At 39.1% G+C, this 24,304-nt stretch overlaps 1 long non-coding RNA gene across 1 annotated transcript in view; it reads left to right on the top strand.

Annotated features, from left to right (window-relative positions):
* LOC126237521 (uncharacterized) overlaps window positions 1-22,009 on the top strand; it is a 62,077-nt gene extending 40,068 nt beyond the window's left edge. The window contains exon 3 of the long non-coding RNA XR_007545094.1: window positions 20,487-22,009. This is a non-coding gene — a long non-coding RNA (uncharacterized LOC126237521). The remainder of the gene's footprint in view (window positions 1-20,486) is intronic.
* The last annotated feature ends 2,295 nt before the right edge of the window (window positions 22,010-24,304 follow it).

Raw genomic sequence — 24,304 nt, forward strand, 5'->3', positions numbered from 1 at the left:
GGGGAATAACATACCACTTTCATTATTGTTCCATTTTTCTTAAATAATAGCAACCTACAAAAAGAGAATTATGGATTATTTACATAAATATCAATTGCCTTTGGTGAATGTGGCAAAGCAAAGGGTAAAGTGAAATACAAAGAAACCAGTTGGTGGAACGATAGAGTAAGAGATGCAATTAAAAAATGTAATATAGCAAAGAAAAACATGGAGTTTGAAAAAAGAAATCAGAACCAAAGGCTGGTACCAAAAGATGAACACAAGGTGACAACACTGGAGAAGGAATACCGACAAACGAAAGCCCAAGCAAAAGAAGTAAAGGAGAAGAGTTGGGAAATATTTGCCCAGAAGCTTGAGCAGGGTAGCAAAGGGAACCAAAAACTGCTCTATGGGTTTTTGAAAAGTAAAAGAACTGATAGAGAAGACATAAAAGCGATTGAAACAGAGGATGGGGATATTATCAGGGAGCTGGAAGGTATCAGAGGACAGATGAAGACTTATTTTGAAATCTTACTGAGTGGGGAAGGTGCACAAGAAAGTGACACCGAAGTCTTTGAATTAGAGGAATAGCAGTATCCAATCTCTTGGTTAGAAACAGAGAATTCCCTGAAACATGAAAAGTGGGAAGGCGGCTGGAGTAGATGAGCTGACAGTGGATATGATTAAAGCCGCAGGAATCCATGGAATGCAATGGTTACACTGGGTCCTTGGGGGTGATATGGAAGGAAAACAAAGTGCCGGATGAATAGAAAAAAGGAATCATAATACCATTGTTCAAGAAAGGTAGTAGAAAGAAATGGACCAACTACTGAGGAATCTCACTCTTATCACACTGCCTTAAGATAATGGAAAAGGTCGTAGAAAAAAGATTGTGGAAAATCTAGAACACCAATTAGAGGAACAACAGTGTGAGTTCAGAAGTAATACGGTAACATTAGATCTCATTTTCTCCCTCTGTCAGTTAATGAAGAAATATTGGGATAAAGGAAAGGACTTGATAGCAGTATTTGTGGATTTGGAAAAAGCATATGACAGTGTACCACGGGATAAAAGATGGCAATGCTTGAGAAAACATAATGTTCCTGATTCAGTAATTAAAAAAGTCTAGATGCTGTACAATGGTTGTGATAGCCGTGTACAAGTAGGAGGTGGAAGATCAAAATGATTTAAGACAAAGAGAGTTGTTCAGCAAGGCAGTTCGCTCTTCCCTTTGCTCTTCATTACACTTATGGACACAATCATGAAAGAAATCAAGGATGAAGAAAATCAAGATCTCAACACTTTTGTTCTTGCCAATGACATCGCCATTTGGGGAGAGGCAGAAATGGAGGTTCAGAGGAGACTATATTACTGGAACACACAATTTAAGAAATTCAAGTTAACTGTGAATAGGAACAAGACAGTGGCAATGAAGAGGAGCAGGACACCCACACCTTGTCACATCATACTGGAGGGGGAGAAGGTTGAATGTGTGAAAAGCTTCAATTATCTGGGTAGCATCATATCATGTGATGGTAGTTCCAAACTAGAAGTCTTAAACAAAATAACGAAAGGATGTAGCTTCTTCCACCACGTATGAAATCTAATCTGGGACAAGGAAGTCCGTCAAAGAGCCAAACAGACCATGTATAAAACTTATCTCGTGCCAAACATGATGTATAGTCTAGAGGCCTATGTCATAAATAAGAGAGAAGAATGTCAAATACAAGCATGTGAAATGAAGTTCCATAGGTCAGCTCTACGAAAAACTAGGAGAGACCTGAGGGTGACATTGAGTACAGAGGAGAGAATGAGTGCTTTGAGATTGAAGTAGTTCAACCATGTGAAGTGAATGCACCCGACTTGGACTCCACGCCAGTATTTGGAGATGGAGGTACCAGGAAGAAGACCAGTTGGGTGGCCTAGAAAGAAATGGACAGATCAGGTTAAGAAAGATCTCAAGAGGAGAGGAGTAACATGGGATGTAGTGGAGAGGGAAAAGCTATACCAGGACAGAAACCAATGGATGCATATCGTTCACAAAGTACCTACACGGCTCGCTGGAAGGAAATCCTTACGATGATGATGATGATGATGATGATCACCAATTCAGCAATTCAGTAAAATTCTGTGTAGAAGACCAGTTGAAAAGTGAACAGAAGTCTTCAAACCACTAATGCATCTGTAAACCTATTCCATATGCTTGTACAGTCATTAATAGCCCATAAGGCACTGTGTCAAATGCTTTCCAGAAATCTAGGAATGTAGAATCTGCCTGTTGTCCTTCATCCATAGTTTGCAGTATATCGTGTGAGACAAGGCAAGCTGAGTATGGCACGAGGGGTGATGTCTAAAACCAAGATGATTTGTGGACATAAGCTTCTCAGTCTCAAGACAATTTATCATATTTGAACTGAGAATATGTTCAAGGATTCTGCAGCAAACCAGTGTTAGTTATGTTGGTGTGTGATTTTGCAGGTCAGTTCTTCTGCCCTACTTATACACAGGAGTCACCAGCATCTGTCTCCAGTGGCTTGGGATGGCGCACTGGGCAAGAGATTTGCAATAAAAGCAAACTGAGTAAGGGGCCACTGCTGCAGAGTACTCCTTGAAAAACGGAAGTGGGATTCCATCCGGACCTGGTGACTTTATTTGTTTTCAACTCCTTCAGTTGTTTCTCTATGTCACGGATGCTTATTACTATGCCATACATATGGGAGTCTGTTCAAAGGTCAGACAACAGTATGTTTGTACAATTCTCCTGAATGAACGACTTCTTTAATCTGAGATTTAAAACTTTGCCTTTCGTTTTGGTATCTTCAACTGCCACACCAGACTGGTCAAAAGTGACTGGATGTAAGCATTAGCGATTTTACATAGGATGAGAATTTTCTTAGTTATCTGCCAGATCTTTTGCTATGATATGCAACTCTCCTCTTCTCCTCTGAATGCGAAGATATTTTGTTGATGCCGACCTACATAGGGAGAAATGATCACCGTGATAAAATATGGGAAATCAATAATGGTATGGAAAGATATAAGTGTTTGTTCTTTCCGCGTGCTATACGAGATTGGAATAATAGAGTATTGTGAAGGTGGTTCAGTGAATCCTCTGCCAGGCACTCAAATGTGATTTGCAGAGTATATTTGTAGATGTATATGTAAAGTGTGGCAGTGACAGTGAACGATGTATAGAACATGAAAGATACACCCGCCTGCGGCAACCGTCAAAATCGGCAGTAGCAGAGCACTGTATTTCATTGGGACATTCCATGGAATACAATGGAACAAAAATTTTAGCCCCGGTTTCCGGTTTTTGGGATTCCGTAATCAAGGAATCAGTGGAAATACGTCTTGCCAATAATCTTATAAATCGTGACAATGGCTTTCAACTGGATAAAAATTGGAATCCTGTTATTAAAATTATACAATCACAGTGGAATCGACAGTGTCATTCGTTACTCAATGACTAGATGAACCTTTATTTTCACCATCGAGGGCAGCACGTACAACTCGGCTATGCTGCGCATGTCAACACCTGACGCATGCGCTGTAGGATGCCAGTACATTTCGCATGCGCGAGACTTGGCATAAATACCGCGACTGCACCTGGGCTCTTCAGTAGTTGTGTACTCACCTGATGATGGCCGGACGTCTCTGGGCCGAAATATCGTGGCAGAATGTCGACGGGATCCGGCTGCATACCCGGAAATTATTAGAAGAAGAAATACGCCGGGAAAATTTCAGAAGTCACATCAAATACCTTTACGGGGAGGATATGGTTCAGGATATCCACGTACTGGATAAATTACGTGAGAAAAGAGCCAGGTTGCTGTGTTCACTAAATTTTTTACTGAAATGTAGAGACAATAACTTGATTCCAACTTTCGCCAGAGTTGTTCATTTTATTAACAGTGTGGCCACCAACAATATAAAACGCAAGGCGAGTCTGGCTTTAGTAAGAGAACGAATCCGTTTTACGCGTCGTGAGTTAGATGCTGTCGCCAGGAATTTATATTATTTACATCTGAAGATTGCAGCAAGATGTTCTTGAATTAGTTGGGACTGGATTGACGGTGTATCCTGGGCCAAGGCAGACTGGGCTCACAGGGACAGTACGAACAGGCAAAGTGCGAAGTTTAGCCAACTCGTAACACGAAAGCCGCAAGAAGCTATCTCTGGACGATCCGTGGTGAACCTCACGGAGAAATCTTTTGACGATGTCAGTGCTTGCGAAAGGTTTAAACTTCGCTCCTACACCTGCCTCACTGCCTTTAACGGATTTCATCAGTCCCATTGAGGAAGCCATTAGACGTCTCCCTGTGGATTCTGCAGACGAAATTCGACGTGAATCATGCCGAACGTTGTTGAAATGTGCGCCACAACGGAGTAACATCTCGCCAGCTGAAAGAGCTGCTCTCCGCAGCCTGAGAGAAGATACTAGCACAGTCGTACTGCCTGCGGATAAGGGTAACGCCACAGTTCTTCTGACAAGAGAAGCCTACAACGAGAAGATATATTGTCAGCTAAATGCTTCTACGTACCATAGAATTGAAAAGGACCCAACAAGCCGAATATCAAGGAAAACTGCTACCCTTTTGAACGACTGTTCTCTACCTGAACAAGTTATCAAGAGATTGAGACCACACAATGCAGTACCACCAAGACTTTACGGTCTTCCGAAGATACACAAGGATGGTGCCCCACTACGATTAATAGTGAGTAATATTGGTGCTGCAACCTATTCTACAGCAAAATATCTGGCCTCATTACTAAAGCCGTATGTGGGTAAGTGATGCCACCATATACTTAATTCCGAGGATTTTGTGAGTCGCCTGAAGGAATTTAAGCTTAGCAGCTCGGATTTATTAGTCAGCTTTGATGTGGTCTCACTTTTTACCAAAGTGCCTTTAATGGAATCATTACATCTTATTGGTAACTTATTCAGTGCAGAAATGACTGCCTTGTTTGAACATATACTCTCCTCAACGTACTTTTTATTCAATGACGAATTCTTTGAACAAACAGACGGCGTCGCCATGGGGAGCCCTTTGTCGCCTGTAGTAGCTAATCTCTTTATGGAGGACTTTGAGGAGAACGCACTTGAGTCTGCTGTTTTAAAGCCTACGGTCTTCTGGTGGTACGTAGATGATACTTTTGTTGTATGGCCTCATGGCAGCCAGGAACTGGAGAAATTCCTTCATCACTTAAACTCATTACATGAGAACATCAAATTTACGATGGAGATTGAAAAAGGGGGCACTTTACCATTTCTAGACGTGCTAGTACGCCGTAAAAATGATGGGTCATTAGGACATTCTGTGTACAGGAAACCGACTCACACAGATCTGTATCTCCAGGCATCAAGCTGCCATCACCCAGCACAAACAGCCGGTGTTCTCAGTACCTTAATACATCGAGCGCATATAATATCGGATGATGAAAACCTCCACGCAGAATTAGAACACTTGGAGAAGGTTTTCAAAGAGAATGGCTACACTTCTCGCCAAATAAGGAAGGCCATGCGCAACTATCATAACAAGAAGCAACGCACTGAGGACGCTGATGACAACTTTAAATCAACTGCGTTCCTTCCATACGCCGGGAATGTGTTGTCGAAAATAGGCCGATTACTGAAGAAAAATAAAATAAAGGTTATCTTCCGTCCACCAGCAAAGAACCGAGCCCTGGTTGGATCCGTTAAAGACGATTTACAACTGAAGAAAGCAGGCGTCTACAAAATTCCCTGTGAATGTGGCTCTGCATATATTGGCCAGACGACAAGAACTGTCCATGAACGATGTATAGAACATGAAAGATACACCCGTCTGCGGCAGCCGTCAAAATCGGCAGTAGCAGAGCACTGTATTTCATTGGGACATTCCATGGAATACAATGGAACAAAAATTTTAGCCCCGGTTTCCGGTTTTTGGGATTCCGTAATCAAGGAATCAGTGGAAATACGTCTTGCCAATAATCTTATAAATCGTGACAACGGCTTTCAACTGGATAAAAATTGGAATCCTGTTATTAAAATTATACAATCACAGTGGAATCGACAGTGTCATTCGATACTCAATGACTAGATGAACCTTTATTTTCACCATCGAGGGCAGCACGTACAACTCGGCTATGCTGCGCATGTCAACACCTGACGCATGCGCTGTAGGATGCCAGTACATTTCGCATGCGCGAGACTTGGCATAAATACCGCGACTGCACCTGGGCTCTTCAGTAGTTGTGTACACACCTGATGATGGCCGGACGTCTCTGGGCCGAAATATCGTGGCAGAATGTCGACGGGATCCGGCTGCATACCCGGAAATTATTAGAAGACCTACAATCTGCTTGAACTCTGCCCGTAATTCCTCTACGTCAATCTTACTGGAACTAAGTGATGTCAATTCACTGTCTAAGTGAGATGCTAATAACTGCATATCTGCTCTTTCAAACAAATACACCCTCCTAGCCAAAGACTGATTTATTAACTTATGCAACTATAGTTGCTATAATGACTTCATGATCGCTAATCCCCACTTCTATACTGACGCTGTCGATAAGATCCCGCATATTTGTAGCTAAAAGATCTAACATATTTCCATTGTGTGTGGGCTTGTGAACTAGCTGCTCAAGACAGTTTTCAGAACATGTGGTGAAAAGTACTTTGCATGACTGTCTTTCTGTACCCGCATATTGAATCCAAAAACATCGCAGTCAATACTCGGTTGGTTAAAGTTGCCTCCAACCAGTAAACATGAAGTGAGTATTAACCCGTTACTGACCATAGACATTTTTTGAATGACCCTAATCAGGTGGCCGGGTAAAAACATCCAAGAATTAACTTGGCAACCAGATAACTTCACTGTTACTCAACTATGACCTAAATAGATATAGTATTTTTGTCAACTGCAATAAACACTGCCGCTTCTATGGTCTCTAATCTGTGTTGCCAATACACATTCCATGACTTGCTAAATCTTTCAGAGCTTTCCACTTCAGATTTTACCCAGCTGTCGGTCTCCTGGGTAATCTGAGTGTGAGAACTTTCCTGGAGGGCAGTAAATTAGGGAACTTTGTTACAAATACTTTGATAATTTACTGATAAAATTTTGACAGTTGATGTGCTTTATTGTGAGCACGGTTTGACTTCCCTTGCTGTGTAATGACTGGCAAGCATTCATCAGAGTACCTCCAATAAACGCCTAGCCTAAAAAACCCTGATGTGCATTCCACAAGTACTCTATTACCCGAGTAGCTGCTTCCTTTGTGTAGTGCACCCCTGATCTGTTAAGTGGAGCCCTACAAATCCTCAACCTATAATGCAGGTCTAGAAACATGTAGCCAAGACTATCAACTCTTGGAACAATGCTGCTCATTGTGAAGTCTGCTTGCACCCCAATCTTGAGGCCAGAAGCCTACGCCACACTCACGATGCTGTCTGTATGAACTAAGGACGGCCTCAGTACCAATGCGACAGGCCTCGTTGGCGCCGATGTGAGCCATAATGTGCAGACGACTGCACGCTACTCTCTCGGTAGCAGCAGACAGGGCCACCTCCATATCTCAGATGAGGCTTCCTGGCATACATACGGAGGACACATTGGCTTTCTGTACAGCCCTAAATGCTATTTGGCTAAGGGTTTCCACAGCACACATAACGTTGGAGCTCCCGATAGCTAGCAAACCACTGCCTACATGTAGCTGTTCGGCCCCCGCTGAAGGCGTGGACAACTGTCCACTCCAGACATCCAGTATCCACATTGACCCTCTGCTTTGAAAGATGCAAATGCATCACCACCCACCACTCACTCTGCTGTTAGAGCCTCGGGTGCACTAGAAGGTGCCTCAATAGTAAAAGCTGTGGGTGAAACAAGCGACATGTGTCTCGTGCACAGCATGCACACATCCTACCCATCCTTGCAAGACTAACTGAAGAAGTAAACTGTAAAATCAGACTGACTCCTAGATATGCAACTTGCTACTCTTGTGATGTGTTACCAATTGCCACTGGTGTCCCAGTGAGATATGTAGCTGGCTGTTCAGAAGAAATGACAACTGCACTACAAACTGCCCAAATTTACACTTACAAAATGTGAGCCTACGCCTGTTAAATGGAAACGTGCACGAAATTTTAAGAACATGCTGCAAGGAGAACACAGGAAAAGATAAACACTTAATTTGCTCCTCTGTAGATGTGTATCATTCGAGATCTGGCTAAATAACTTGCTGGAGCAGAGTGCAGATGGTATGGAGGTATTGGACCAGTGGCTGTAATATTGCTCCACACCTTTGCTATGATACTGGATAAATGAGGTATTGGCAATGCAGGAAGCAGAGACACACAGTTGGCGGATGTGTGGTATCACATGGTACCAATCTTAAACAGTTTGGGCACTCAAAACACAAGGTCCTTGTTTGTAAAACAAACAAGCTGTCAGCTTCAATAATGTCGTGATAATTGTGTATAGGATGCACCTTGGTGAGTTGTGTATCTAAGTCTCATTCGGACTGATGCAAACTGTTGCTTATTGGAAAGAATAGTTGAAAAAAATTGGAAGCTAATTTCTGAATCTGTACACAATCCGGGGTGACTTTAACTCATACCAATACCACAATATCAACAGAACCTAAATATCAATGCATTCAAGTTCAATATTCATAATATGCATTTTGTACTGCTTCATGTTAATTCCATTGTGCATAGTCACGATTATAACAATGCCGATGCAGGATGAAATGATGAACAGAGAGGGATGCACATCTCACATGTGCAAATTAATTTTACCTTTCTAATAACTTTGAATGAATTATTTTTCATGCAGATGTATCAAAACATTATCCTTGCCGCAAAACAATTCATTGATTTACATTTGTCATTGTGCATATCCCATTCAGTTTACATATAGCTTACATGTACAAAAAGAAAAGAACGAAAAAATGATACAATTCAACACAAGGACCACGGGTGGAATAATTTGCACTGTCCCAACAGGTTGCGATTCATTCAGTGTGACTTTTTGCAGTCATTCATTAGGGAAATTTGTTCTTTTTGTATTCATTCCGATACGGATTTAAGGAACAGAATTTAACCCCAGACAGTTGTTTTCAATGTATCATAAATGTAACAGCCTTGTGGTGCAACAGCTAGTGGCATGTAGCTTGCTTGCTGATAAACTGTATTCTGATGTGGGTGAGGAATGGGGTACAGTTTTGTCCAAGAATGCAGCTTACAGTTGCCTTGCAGCTAAGCCGTTTATGGCAAATACAATCTTAATGCATTGACATTGGAATTTTTCATTACTATGCTTCACTTCTCTATCACTTGCTATATCTTACATACCAATCAACAAGTTGGATCCAAGAATACGTCCGAACGCAGTCCAGTACCCTTACATAGTATCAATCATATGCTCTATGCAGCAATCAAACTAAATTTTTGCAATGTGGTGATTTAACTACGGGATATAATTCTATTTACAGTAGAATATTTGTTTTGACATTTGTCTGGCTTTGAATTGAGTAGATACCTTTATTGAAGTGTTTTGGATTTTCACGTCAGAGGAAGGTGACATGTAAGTGCCACATTTATTCCGTGGACAGAGGAGAGAGCGCTTTTGCTTTATTCTATTTTGTTGGACGAAGATGTGTGCGTGAATTAATAATTTGTCTTGGTGATTTGTCCACATTATTTCTAGGGAAAAGTGCTACATTGTGTAATTGGTACATCATCCAGTTCTATCGTGTGACAATGTCGACGAGAGTAGTTTAAAGTCACATGGGGGACACAAAATAACACTTTGGTATAGGACGCACTCAGCAGTGTGTGCAATTGACTTGTCGAAGTAATTGAAAACACGCAGATTTGAATAGCCGCACGATAGACAATAGTGTGGTCCGTTAATAATTAGCAGAGATTTAAAGACTCACCCATGCTAAGTATTAAAATATTGAATTTTGAAATAATTGGCAATACGGAGTAGCTTATTGATTCCGTTGCAAGGTTGCATGAATCATTCAGCACAATTAAAGTTGCTTACGAAATCACACTATTTAAGATGAGTGGATGCAGCGTGACTGCAGTTTTATTTCAGAAGGATCAATAAACCACAGTTCGACATATTCAGTGTTGTTCGATTTTCTTAATGTAAAACCAATCTTTTGAACTTTGAATGCAGATACACTACATACCTGTCGGAATTTTGGTGAGGGCGACTAGACATTCATTTTGAGAAGGAAAAAAATTGAATTAAAAATACAAATCCACACTGGGACACTAACTGAACAGTCACACTTACTGAAACTCTATGTGCCATTCTCCCTCACTCCTTTCCTGATACGAGCAAGCTGGAAGACAAGACGACACCAAGTGGTTCACGTGGTGATGCGAAAGGAGGAGGGGAAAAAGTGTTTCATGTTGGCGCCCAACCTGTCGGCCTGAGTGCGTTGCAGCATGAAGGGCAAATTTGGAACCGCAACTTTAGGCTTGAGTAACAGCCTAAGGTCTGCAGTAAGAACCTAAGGAGAAGATAAGTACCGACCATTAACGTAAGTGTGTGAGTTATCTAATTGGAAACGTTGTGTTAATGCATTGAAGTGTTGTCTATAGTGGATAAAGATTGTGTTTATGTTAAATATTTGCTCCAGAATAAGTAACCATGCACAGCAGAAATCGTAGAGTATGAGGTGAAGTGTACTCAAGGTTGGAAATGATAAGTGAAGATAAGGGGGTTGAATCTCATAGGGAGATGACTGTTGAAACTGGTGGGGAAACACGATCAACAGAGGTTGATGTTTCAAATGTTGAGGCAACAATGGATGTAGGTTCTATCCAAAGTAAAGACAGTGACATGGGAGAATCTGTAGATGTGGTAAGTTCCAAGGAAGGGAAAGATGACACTTTGAAGGTTACAGTTTTTAGTGGTGATCAGTTTATGTGACTGATGGATATCATGACGAAGCTTGACAGTAAATTTGATAGGCAATTTGGATTATTACAGGGAGACAAAGGTTCTTTAAAAGAGGACACTAAGCAATTACAGGAAGATACGGATTCTTTGAAACATGATGATAAATCACTGAATGAAAAATTTGATAAATCAACTCTCGATTGGAAAAAACAGTTAAGTGAGGAATTCAAAGGGCTCGAAATCATTGTTTCTAAAGACTGAAGTCAATTACGTTCTGAAGTAATAGGGAAGGTCGAGGACATTGAGAAGAAATGTAGGGAGATTTCTAAGAGACCGAATGATCTAATAGATTGAATTTCAAATTGCGAAAGTAGTTCCATAAAAACCAGTAACCAAATTGACAATTTGATCGGACTGGTCACGGACTTTGAGAAAGATGCTTGTCAAGGGATAGATCAGTACTTGAGAAAGCAATTAGATGAGGATTTAAATGACTGGATCAAACTAAAAAATAAAGAGGTAGAGGAAAAAGTTGGAAGTGTCATAAAGTCACAGTATTCAGAGTTAGTTAAAGAAATCCAGACGAAAAATGCTGAACTAATTCAATCATTTACTGATAAGTTCCAGACCATTAAAGACAGAGTTTGTGAAGATTTTTCGAAATGGCAATGGGAAATGGAGGATAGATCACTTGATTTGCAACAGAAATCTTCGTGAAACTTGTTAATGGAGGATCAATATTCTGTAGACAAATCAAAAGGTAATCAACGCAGGAATGATGTGAAATGTTGGGGGAATGAATCGGATAAAGTTGATTATTGGTATGTGAACGAAGATAATCCGTTTGTGCAGAAGGGATATTTGTCATCCCTGAAAGTTGAGACAAGTATTTTTAAAAGTAGGCATTTTCCTAATTTTTCTACAGGAAGGAATGAGACCCGTCCTAAAATCTTTGTAAAGAATTTTAAACATATTTTCCCAAGGAGTTGGTCTGAACAGGATCGACTACATTTCAATGCATCTAAAATTATGGGTGAAGCAGCACTGTTGGCTGTGGAAGCAATCAAAAAGTGCCAAATGTGTGCGGACTTTGAGTGACTGTTACTAGCAAAATATTGGTCTAACAGTAAACAAGAACGACTTTGCAAGGAAGTATACCAGCCAGAATTTTATAACGGCAAACGAGGTTCCCAGAGACAGTATTTTGAAAAATATATTAATAAGACTAGGTATTGAATCCCATATCTCATCGAGAAGTAACTCGTATTTTGAAAGGCAGACTACCAAGCCATATACGAGAGAAACTTATTAACGTCCCAGATTCCAATGTGGAACACTTTCTGGCAGTCGTTGACTCGATAGATATGAGTTTAGAGGATGCACAAGCTTCTAAAGATAATGGTCAAATGTCTAATTTACAAAGAAATAACCAGGGCAATAATAATAACCAGAACTTCAAATACAGCTATAACAGTAAATACTGGAATGAAGAGCGTAGGAATGACTATTCCAAGGAAGATCATAACAGTGATACCCAGTCTGTAAATTATGTAAAGGTGGAGAATATCATACAAAAAAGGAAATTTAAAGATGTTCATGGTCAAGATACTTATTTTAGGAGAGACACTACCAGTCCAAAAGAAGATCCAGATCAAATAGATACCTGGGGAGACACTTTGAATCATCGGTTTTGGTGGGTAGATGCTAATGTTTTGCAACGACCATCAGGAGTAGCACTGCTTGGTGAGCAAACAGTAACATCACGGCGGCAACCATTAACCAACTCTGACTATTCATTACAGGTAGTTGAAATTCACAATCCACCGAATATGACATTGGGGAAGAGGTTAAACTAATACCTGTCTCCGATAGTCTTCTGAGGACGACTGGGGAAGATGAGGGAGGCAATCATCATTTTAATGTCAATGTCTTGAGGTTCAATAACAATACTGATTTGCGGGAAGAATTATTTGAAGAAAATAAGTCAAAATCTAACCGAACTGGACAAATTGCGCAGGCAATGGTACATACAAAGATAAATGAGGTCGAAACAGACATTTTAATTGATACAGGGGCTACTGTTAGAGTAATGACGAAGGAATGCTACAGACATATCCGTTGTGGGTGAAAGGTAACCACAGTCCCAGTCTCAGGATGCTCTGTATCAGGCGCTTTCAGTATTAAGATGTAAAGGATCTCAAAACAAGCACGAGTGGATATTCAACTACGGGGGTATCGATGGAATGTACCTTCCTGATCCTATCGAAGAAGACTGTGCCTTGTATTGGGGGACTCAATTTTTTATCAGATGCCGGAGCAGTGATCAATTTAAAGAGAGGGACCTGTACCTTAAACTCTGGGGACAAGACTGTAACAGTTTCTTTAATGAGGGGTGAAATAGACCCAAAACCCTTATTTATAAAGTTAATGATTGATTGTGTTAATAGTAATGACCCTATCATAGACGGTGTTTGTTTCATTGAATGTGTTGAAGATAAAATAGATCAAACTATGATACAATAAAAAGTGACAGAGTGACATTGTACGTGGACGATTTTCTAATAGCCACCGAGACTTGGAAAGAACATGTTGAATTATTGAAGAGAGTTTCTGTGAAGTTTTCTGAATATGGGGTTACAGTGAACTTACAAAAATCTAAGTTTGCGAAGAGGCAACTGAAATCTTTAGGACACATCATTTCACCATATAGTAACTTATATTACCAAATTCAAATAAACTGAAAGCCATCAAGAAATGTCCTTATCCAAGGAATAAGAAAGAATTAACCATTTTTAGACTTATCTTCATCTTTTCATCAATTTTTGCCAGAAAATGTTATCAACCAAGAATGTTTGCTACAGTTACTGCAAAAAAATGCAATGCGGAAATGGACTATACAATTCTCTCAATCATTTGACAAAATACGTAATGCTTTAACTAAAGTGCAGTTGTTGCACCACCCAAAATTGGATCAAGATATCTGTATAGCTACTGAAGCTTTGGAAACTGGCATGGGAGCGACAGTTTTTCGAATGGAAGACATGCACGATATAAACACCAACAAAATCATTGGATTTGCAAGCAGAACGTTGAAGAGATGCGAACGAGCGTACTCAGCCACTGAACTGGAAGTGTTAGCTGTTAGTATGGGCACTGAAAAAATTCAGATATTTTGCTTACGGGAGAAAGACAACTATATTTTGTGATCACAAGGCATTATCCTACATATTAACTAGCAAAATGTTCCACTCGAGATTGACTTGCTGGGCGTTGATTCTACAATATATCAAAGGAAAGGACAACGTCATAGCTGATGAGCTGTCAAGATTACCTAAAGGAAGGGATAATGATGAGGTTGAGAATTCTATTATCGACTTCCGAGTGATGAACATGACTATGAAATTTTGAGAGACCAAGATGTCAACTTTATGTCAAAATTTATCATGACTACAGGAACAAGATTCACACTGGAAGAAGATACGAAACAAAGTAAATCAAGGAGCTGCCACTATTTCTGAAAATTGGTATAAGACTCGAGATGGTATATTATTCAATAAAAAAATTCCGAACGACACGTGGAAAGTATGTATTCCAAAGGATTACATTGAACCTTTACTGTGGTACACATATTTAACTTGGGGACATTTTGGACCCTTGAAATGTAAAAATAAATTGGATCAATATTTTTATCACCCCAATCTTGAGCGAATAGCTAATAATGTACTCAAGAGATGTAAAATTGTCACAAAACCAAACCGATCAACTACTCCAGAAAAATACAACCACACCCCATAATACCTCATGAGACTAGAACTTTAATATCCTGTGGTGTGTGTGGTCCATGTCCTGTTTCTCGTGGAAGATTCTAGTATATATTGGCATTCAATGATGTATTCTCCAAATATGTAATTATATCCATTACGGAATCTACATGCTCGACCTATGTTAAGGAAACTTGTTGATTATTATATAGCTAAGGTGGTTGTTGTTTGTTGTTGCGGTCTTCAGTCCAGAGACTGGTTTGATGCAGCTCTCCATGCTACTCTATCCTGTGCAAGCTTCTTCATCTCCCAGCACCTACTGCAACCTATATCCTTGTGAATCTATTTAGTGTATTCATCTATTGGTCTCCCTCTACAATATTTACCCTCCACTCTGCCCTCCAATACTAAATTAGTGATCCCTTGATGCCTCAGAATATGCCCTACCAAATGATCCCTTCTTCTAGTCAAGTTGTGCCACAAATTTCTCTTCTCCCCAATTCTATTCAGTACCTGCTCAGTGGTCAGTGGTTCATGGTTTGGGTTCCTGTTGTCATGTCCTAGTTCATGAACCATGGGCAACATATGAGTGGCCAAGTAAGTGGTCCTGATAGTCGGGATACCAGTTACTTTGGAATAAGGCTGGGCATCTCGGACATATTCTGAGTTGTGGTCACCTTTGTGCTCATACGGCAAAGACTACCAAATCCACCGGTTAGTCCCTCAACCGTTAGGGGTAAAACTCAATGGGACCCGGGGCAAGTAAGGCTAGCAACCTGCTTCCCTGGTACTTTAAATGTGATGCTGGCATCAATCAGAGCAAAATGCCTCGGACCTTTGGAGGTGACGGAGTCCCACCTCTAATTGACAAACCAGGGACTCCTAAGATACGACTCGGCAAACGAATGGTAAGAAGATGGGGAGCTATTAATATCAATTGGGGGCTACTCTGGGAAGAAGGTAGAGCTGGCAGAGGTTGCAAGTAAGATGGGGTTGGACGTTTTAGCTGTTAGTGACATTCGGGTAAGGGGTGAGAAAGAAGAGGAAGTGGGAGAATACAAGGTCTACCTGTCAGGAGTCAAAGCAGGAATAGCACAATGGGGTGTAGGGCTTTACATGAGGAAAGAAATGGGACCCAGCGTAGTTGCAATAAGGTATGTAAACAAACGACTGATGTGGATAGTTTTGACAGTGTCTAGCAAGAAAATTAGGATTGTGTCAGTATATTCGCATTGTGAAGGGACAGATCAAGATAAGATGGATAGTTTTTATGACGCACTCAGTGATGTAGTTGTTAGAGTAAAGGACAAGGACAGTGTTCTGCTCACGGGTGATTTTAATGCCAGGCTTGTAAATCGAACAGAAGGGTATGAAAAGGTTATGTGTAAATCTGGAGAGGATATGGAGGCCAACAGGAACGGGAAACAACTCTTGGATTTCTGTGCCAGTATAGGCTTAGTAATCACATAATCCTTTTTTAAACATACGAACATTCACCGGTGTACTTGGGAAGGCAGCGGAACCAGATCTGTCATTGACTATATAATAACAGATCAGGAATTCAGGAAGGCTGTGAGGGACACACGTGTATTCAGGGGATTCTTTGATGACACTGATCACTATTTAATCTGCAGTGAAATTGGTATTGTGAGGCCAAAAGTGCAGGAGGTCAGGTCCATATGTAGGAGGATAAGAGTGGAGAAACTTCAAGATAAGGAAAATAGGCACAAGTACATAATAGTGATCTCAGAAAGGTACCAGTTAGTTGAATGTAGTCAATTACAGTAATTGGAAAAGGAATGGACAAGGTACAGGGACACAGTACTAGAAGTGGCTAAAGAATGTCTTGGAACAGTAGTGTGTAAAGGTAGGATGAAGAAAACAGCTTGGTGGAATGACACAGTCAAGGCAGCCTGTAAAAGGAAAAAGAAGGTGTATCAAAAATGGCTACATACTAGAACTCAGGAAGACAAAGAAAGTTGTGTTGAAGAAAGAAACAAAGCCAAACAGATAATTGCAGCATCCAAGAAGTAGTCTTGGGAAGACTTTGGAAACAGGTTGGAGACTTTGGGTCAAGCTGCTGGAAAACCATTCTGGAGTGTAATTAGCAGTCTTCGAAAGGGAGGTAAGAAGGAAATGACATGTATTTTGGACAGGTCAGGAAAACTGCTGGTGAATCATGTTGATGCCTTGGGCAGATGGAGGGAATATTTTGAAGAGTTGCTCAATGTAGGTGAAAATACGATCAGTAATGTTTCAGATTTAGATGTACAATGGGATAAGAATGATGACAGAATTAGGATCACATTTGAGGAAGTGGAGAAAATGGTCAATAGATTGCGGTGCAATAAAGTGGTTGGGGTGGATGAAATTAAGTCGGAACTCATCAAATACAGTGGAATGTCAGGTCTTAAATGGCTAAACAGGATAATTGAAATGGCGTGGGAGCCAGGACAGGTTCCATCAGACTGGACGAAAGCAGTAATCACACCAATCTTTAAACATGGAAACAGAAAAGATTGTAACAACTACAGAGGTATCTCTTTAATCAGCGTTGTGGGTAAAATCTTCTCAGGTATTGTTGAAAGGAAAGTGCGAGTATTAGTTGAGGACAAATTGGATGAAAATCAGTGTGGGTTTAGGCCTCTTAGAGGTTGTCAGCACCAGATCTTTAGCTTACGGCAAATAATGGAGAAGTGTTACGAGTGGAATAGGGAATTGTATCTATGCTTTATAGATCTAGAAAAGGCATATGACCGGGTTCCTAGGAGGAAGTTATTGTCTGTTCTATGAGATTATGGAATAGGAGGCAAACTTTTGCAAGCAATTAAAGGTCTTTAAATAGATATTCAGGCAGCTGTTAGAGTTGACGGTAAATTGAGTTCATGGTTCAGAGTAGTTTCAGGGGTAAGACAACCTGTCTCCACTGTTGTTCATATTATTTATGGATCATATGTTGAAAACAATAGACTGGTTGGGTGAGATTAAGATATGTGAACACAAAATAAGCAGTCTCGCAAAAGTGGATGACTTAGTTGTGACGGCAGATTCGATTGAAAGTTTGCAAAGTAATATTTCAGAGCTAGATCAGAAATGTAAGGACTATGGTATGAAGATTAGCATCTCCAAAACGAAAGTAATGTCAGTGGGAAAGAGATATAAATGGACTGAGTGCCAAATCGGAGGAACAAAGTTAGAACAGGTGGACGGTTTCAAGTACTTAGAATGCATATTCTCACAGGATGGCAACATAGTGAAAGAACTGGAAGTGAAGTGTAGCAAAGCTAATGCAGTGAGCGCTCAGCTACGATCTACTCTCTTCTGCAAGAAGGAAGTCGGTACCAAGAATAAGTTATCTGTGTACCATTTAATCTTTCGACCAACTTTGTTGTATGGGAGCGAAAGCTGGGTGGATTCAGGTTACCTTATCAATAAGGTTGAGGTTACAGATATGAAAGTAGCTACTAGGATGATTGCAGCTACTAGTAGATGGGAACAATGGCAGGAGGGTGTCCACAATGAGGAAACCAAAGTAAAACTGGGAATTAACTCTATAGACGGAGCAGTCAGGGCGAACAGGCTTAGATGTTGGGGTCATGTTACACGCATGGGAGAAGCAAGGTTGCCCAAGAGACTCATGGGTTCTGCAGTAGAGGGTAGGAGGAGTCGGGGTAGACCAAGGAGAGAAGGTACCTGGATTCGGTTAAGAATGATTTTGAAGTAATAGGCTTAACATCAGAAGAGGCACCAATGTTAGCACTGAATAGGGGATGATGATGATGATGACCTGCTCATGTTATGTGATCTACCCATCTAGTCTTCAAAATTCTTCTGTAGCACCACACTTCGAAAGCTTCTATTCTCTTCTTGTCTAAACTATTTATCGTCCATGTTTCACTTTCACACATTGTTACATTCCATACAAATACTTTCAGAAACAACTTCCCGACACTTAAATCGATACTCGATGTTAACAAATTTCTCTTCTTCGGAAACGCTTTCCTTGCCATTGCCAGTCTACATTTCATATCCTCTCTACTTCGACCATCATCAGTTATTTTGCTCCCCAAATGGCAAAACTCATTTACTACTTTAAGCGTCTCATTTCCTAATCTAATTTATTCAGCATCACCCAATTTAATTCGACAACATTCCATTATCCTCATTGTGCTTTTGTTGATGTTCACCTTATATCCTCCTTTCAAGGCACTGTCCATTTCGTTCAGCAGCTCTTCCTGGTCGTTTGCTGTCTCTGACAGAATTACAATGTCATCGGCGAACCTCAAAGTTTTTATTTCTTCTCCATAGATTTTAATTCCTACTCTGAAGGTAGAAAAGCCAAGTCATACTAATTGATAATGCAGCTTACTTTACTAGCGGTTTATGGACGGAAAATTTAAAAAGAGTAAATATAAAGTCTATATTTATTTCCCGATTTTATCCCTGCGGGAATCCTATGCTAATAGACAGTTATTATTAATGTGTCACATTTAGCTATGCTATTTCAGTAGGACATTACAGCATTGCCATATTATTTCAAAGAGATTATGCAGTATGCACAAACACTTGTGATTAACCTGATTTATCTTGTTGCTGGATCAGGCCGTGATATTGTATGCCACAAGTACTGAAATTCAAAAACCTTTTAATCACCATAAAACTTGTGCTATTTTGTTCAGAAAACTATGTAGTTTCATATGCTATAGTCATTTTCGCTTTTAAAAAATTATTAGTGTGATTTTTTTCTCACACATTTAGAAAAAATAAAATATTTTCTGTTACGGAAGGACATTTCATTTTTATTATTTGTATCACACACATTGATGATCCTCTGACAACATCTATGTGGGCACTTAAGTTAGCCTAACAGGAATACATTGGTATTAAAAGAAGGAATTTGGCATGTTTATCAAAGACATAAAATTTCCCCCAAAATTGTAAATGTCCTTCCGTACCAAATTGTTGACATAATTTCAATATAAAATATAATGAACAGTTAATATAAAATTTTCTTTTCCATAACTTCCTAATATGAGTATTATGACATCTTCAGTACCATAAAGCCATATCAAATACAACTATTTAATAAATATTTATTTTGTAAAATATTTGTTATAAATGTCCATTTGAGTCTCCCTCTAAAAATGAAACCAGCCACTCACAGCATGTCTTTACCTTGCTAGCCAATGAAACAATTCTATCAAATGTTTTCCCTCCTGTTTTCTGTTCTCTCTCTCTCTCTCTCTCTCTCTCTCTCTCTATTGTTGTATAGGTTTCAAGTGACTGTTCATGTTGAAGTGTAAATTTGATGGTTATAAAGGTTATAAACAATTTGAAAGTAAGTATTAGTTTAATGTAAACAAAGTTTGTTTATTTATGCGCAAGTCTGAAATATTTTTTCAAATAAGCCTGATTACTTCAAAAGCCTGAGTGAAGAATGTAGGCTATAAATCCATGTGGTATCAAATATTTACATGCTGCGGCATCATGTTAATATTGTTAGTATTTATCTGACAGCTTCCAAATGTTTTTGTAATTATTAACAGTGAAGGAGTATCGTAGCCTACTCTGCAAAGACTAGGTGATGTTGTTATGTGCAACACTTTTAAAAACATGTTAAAAGAATTTCTCAATTTTTTGGCTTTGTAATTTTTAATTTATGCTCTAAACAAACATGGCATATCTCCTTTGAGCTGAGCATATGTTCACTCTTTGAGCTTGCATATAAAATGTAATGTACATCAATGGCTTACTATGAAATTTTTGGAAATGTAATGTAAATTCAATTACTTCTTTGGTTCCATTATAGACTTAACAAGTTTCATGAATATATGTGCAGGTGTGATGGCCAAAACTGGTGCCGCGCATGCTAAGGGACGCAGAAAACGAAAAATGAATGAACCAGGAACAGCAGAAGTGTATTGTCAAAAAGATCGTGAGAGAAAGAAAGCAGAACAACAGAAGTTAATAGCTGAGGGAAAGATACGTCATTTATGAAAATATGAAAATGAAAGGAAAAAATTGCATTGCGCCATTGCTTGTCAAACCGATGCAAATCCAACATTAAAAATGTCACCTAGCAAGTTAGGTAAAGCTACCGCTAGGATCAAGACATGTCCCCCAAAACCACCTTCCAAGCATCCTGAAGTTCTTGGAAAACAGGTCAAATCCTTTTCACATTAAAAACTTAGTAATTTTTTTGAAGTTGCTGGCTTTGCTGCTAGGAATGTTAAACCAAAACAATTAGTATTTGAAAGAAAAAAAAAGAAGGGATTCTGTGCCAAATCAAAAGGAATTCATTTCTATTAAATGTGGTAAAGAGTACAGGCAAAAGAGATTTTTGTTATACAATATTAAAGAAATTTATGAACTTTTCTGCAAAGAGTATGGGGAGTTACCCACTGGACTGTCAAAATTTACACAATTACGACAAAAGCATGTTGTACCTATAACACTAAGAGATAGAGAAGTTTGTGTCTGCACTTATCATGAAAATGCTGCTATGTTATTAAGGTATTTGAACAAGCAAAAAATAAATAAATAAATAAAAATAAAAAAAAATATAGAAATGAAATCAGAAAAATCACAAACACACGGGGTTTTGAGGAAGAAGAGAGAAAAACTAACAGACATACACGGTCTATGCAATGAAAGCTAGCCCCTTCGTTGTTTATGAAGGAACACTGGGCGAAAAGGAAGGCCAACAAATGTTGATTACGCGTGGTCCTAAGTGATCCATCCGCGAAGAAGAAGAAGAAGAAGAAGAAGAAAAATATCTCAGCAACATTACTCATGCTTTCTTAAGCAAGTAGTTATGCCTAAGTATATATTTTTTCAATTATTTTGACATTTATAAACCATTTTACAGTGTTACTTTATTAAATGTAAAGGGTACTTTCTCAGAACAGTGTTTTAAATTATGTATGTACAAAGTCTATATTTTACTAACAATAATTTCACTTTCCTATGCTACATAAGTTTAATTTCAGTAATAAATTAATATGTAATTTGTATGATAGCATTTATTGTTATAAAATTCAATAAATAACTATGTATTTTGTGTTAAAAGTCAAATAATTAATATTGAAAATACGGAAACATAATATTACTATTTAAATGCATAAAAGAATCCCAGTTGCTTGTAACAGTTTGCAGAATATATGTTGTGCCCTAGTTTTCCATTTCTAATTAAAGTTTTTTACCCAGATTTCACAGAAAAGTGTCCTTCCGTAACAAAAAAATAGCACGGCCTGACCCTGCTAATTAGTGATTGACTGAATGAGCTAATGATATACCTCAACTTTAATACAGTGTAATTAAGTGATATTAACTTTCATTTCTTAAATGACATTTGCCATATACAAATATTGTAAACAGAGACTTAAATGGGAATTATTCTTAATGAATTGAGGTTCTGCATTAATAAGCAAATAGTTACTGTAATGTTATAATTTTAAATTTTACATATTTTTCCTGTTTTGTCTTGCTATATATTTTTAAAGTCTAATATCACTATTATATTGTATCATATTAAAGTGTTATTTTGGTGAGGATATGTAAGGGTACTGTAGTCTTACATAGCTGACCCTTATATACACTCTATGCAGCAAAGACTGCAGTGCAGTCAACAGTGTACGAGTGGCTGAGTGGGTGAGTGGGAGTCGAGTATTAGAGTCCGTGAGTGGAAGTCGGGAGTGCGAGAGGCTAGAGACGGTTGCTCAGTAGTGAGGCCGGAGATTAGTGGCAAAATATAGGTGCAATGGCACACAGTATTTGATTTCTGTTGAGTGTTTATAAATGTTGGTTTAATTAATTAAAATCCAGTATTTAACAAAGGACGTGTTATCATTTAGTAGTTTTCCTTATATTTCACAATAACAGAAGGATACGACAACGAGTTTGATGCAAAGGAGCTATTACTGACTATGCTAAATTAATTAAATGTAACTTCATCTTCAGAGTATGCAAATAATAAAGTTCGATGTGAAACTGGGGAGAGGTTATAAATTGTAGCGGTTGTTGTGGAGCAATATTATAGTAATTAATAATAATAGTGATATCAGTAATATTGGCACGAATTGTGGCATCTGTTGTTGATCTCGTGGACAGATTCAGTTGTGCCTGTTTTGACATGTATCTGTGTTGCTGGTCTCATACTGGATATACTTAACTGCTGAAAATTTGTTTTTGCACTTACCTTGAGATTTAGTAAAGTAAAATTTGCGGAGTAGTTAGAAAGTTGAGTATTCTGTGATGGCAGTCGCATGTAATGCTGAATGCTGAATCGATAATCCAGAGGCACACCAGAAAGTAAACCAAAGAGCTCACATTATCGCAGCTCGTGACCCGTCTGCGTATTTTTTTTATGTTGATGGTGGTCTCTTATGGATCACTTGCACATTTTTTGAAGGTAGTGGGTGTTTCAAGTAGTGGTGTCTCAAAGGTTGCTTTCATAACCAGGATCTCCAAGGACATAACAGCACATGGACTGTGGTGACAGCTACAGTTTGAAATTAAATGATATTATTTGTGATAAGCTTCCAGTATTCACATTCAGTAAATCTTAATGGATCAATATCCTTGGTAACTATTCAGGAACTGTGTACAAGACAGCAGTATTAAACTCTACTTTGCCGTAATTGCTGTAATATGGTATGACAAATATCTCTGCAGCAATCATTGGAACATAGATTATACTCTTATATTCCTTAAGTAACTGTGTCTGACAATTGGATGTAATTCTAAGGTGCTTCTTGCTGACTGTGCAATGTAGTGATTAGAATTATTCCTATTAATCATCAGAATATATAGCTGTAAGTGTCTTAGGGGTCAAGGAATGATTTCATGTTGCTGGCTACTTGATGTGTTCATAGATATGATACTACTGGAAGTAAAGGCTTTTTACGCAAAATCACATATCACGGGTGTTCACTTCTCAAAAGTATTATACAGTCAGCTGTTCCTGGGTGGTAATAATTGTGTAAGATTCTATGGACAAAGTAATTCATTGTCCAAGGACATTCTGTTACTATTGAACAACACAGCGTTCAATACTGTAAATAATACTGGACATATGGGACACAGCTGACACGCAGGATGTGCTAACTTACGGCAATGCAAAACAATAATTAAGGCAAGGGAGAGAGGGTACTCTTCTCACTCCACCTCTGTAATGGCAATAATCCTTATTTTAACCACAAATGTAGTAGTAAATGCTTAATTATGTCTACTTTGACTCTGCTTTTGGTGAAATCATCATTTTGCTCTATAATTTGTATGATTTCCTCTTCTTCCAAAATCCTATTTCACCCAAACGTTTCTTTGCTAATACTAATGAGCTCATTCTGCTTGTCACCTCACATTTTGTACTTGCGTGGTGGGTGGGGACATCTTGGACAAAGTGGATTTTGCTGCTTGGTGGTCCAGCTGGCCCAATAAATGGTGAAGTGACAGTTTTGGTATAGGATTTTAGATTTGTCATTTTGCCAGGGAGAGGTAGTGTCACCTTTTACTGCTTCTATTCTCTTGGTTTCATCTGTTACTGGACGGGGCCCCACACCTGTGACTTTGTTGGTTTTGTTGCCACAGTCAGTGCATCCTCAGCTGCCATACCAGGTGGCAGTTCAGACAATAAGGTGCGTGACACAAGGCGGCAAT

Source organism: Schistocerca nitens, chromosome 2 (genome assembly GCF_023898315.1).
Source record: "Schistocerca nitens isolate TAMUIC-IGC-003100 chromosome 2, iqSchNite1.1, whole genome shotgun sequence".
In the NCBI taxonomy this organism is placed as follows: Eukaryota; Metazoa; Arthropoda; class Insecta; order Orthoptera; family Acrididae; genus Schistocerca; species Schistocerca nitens.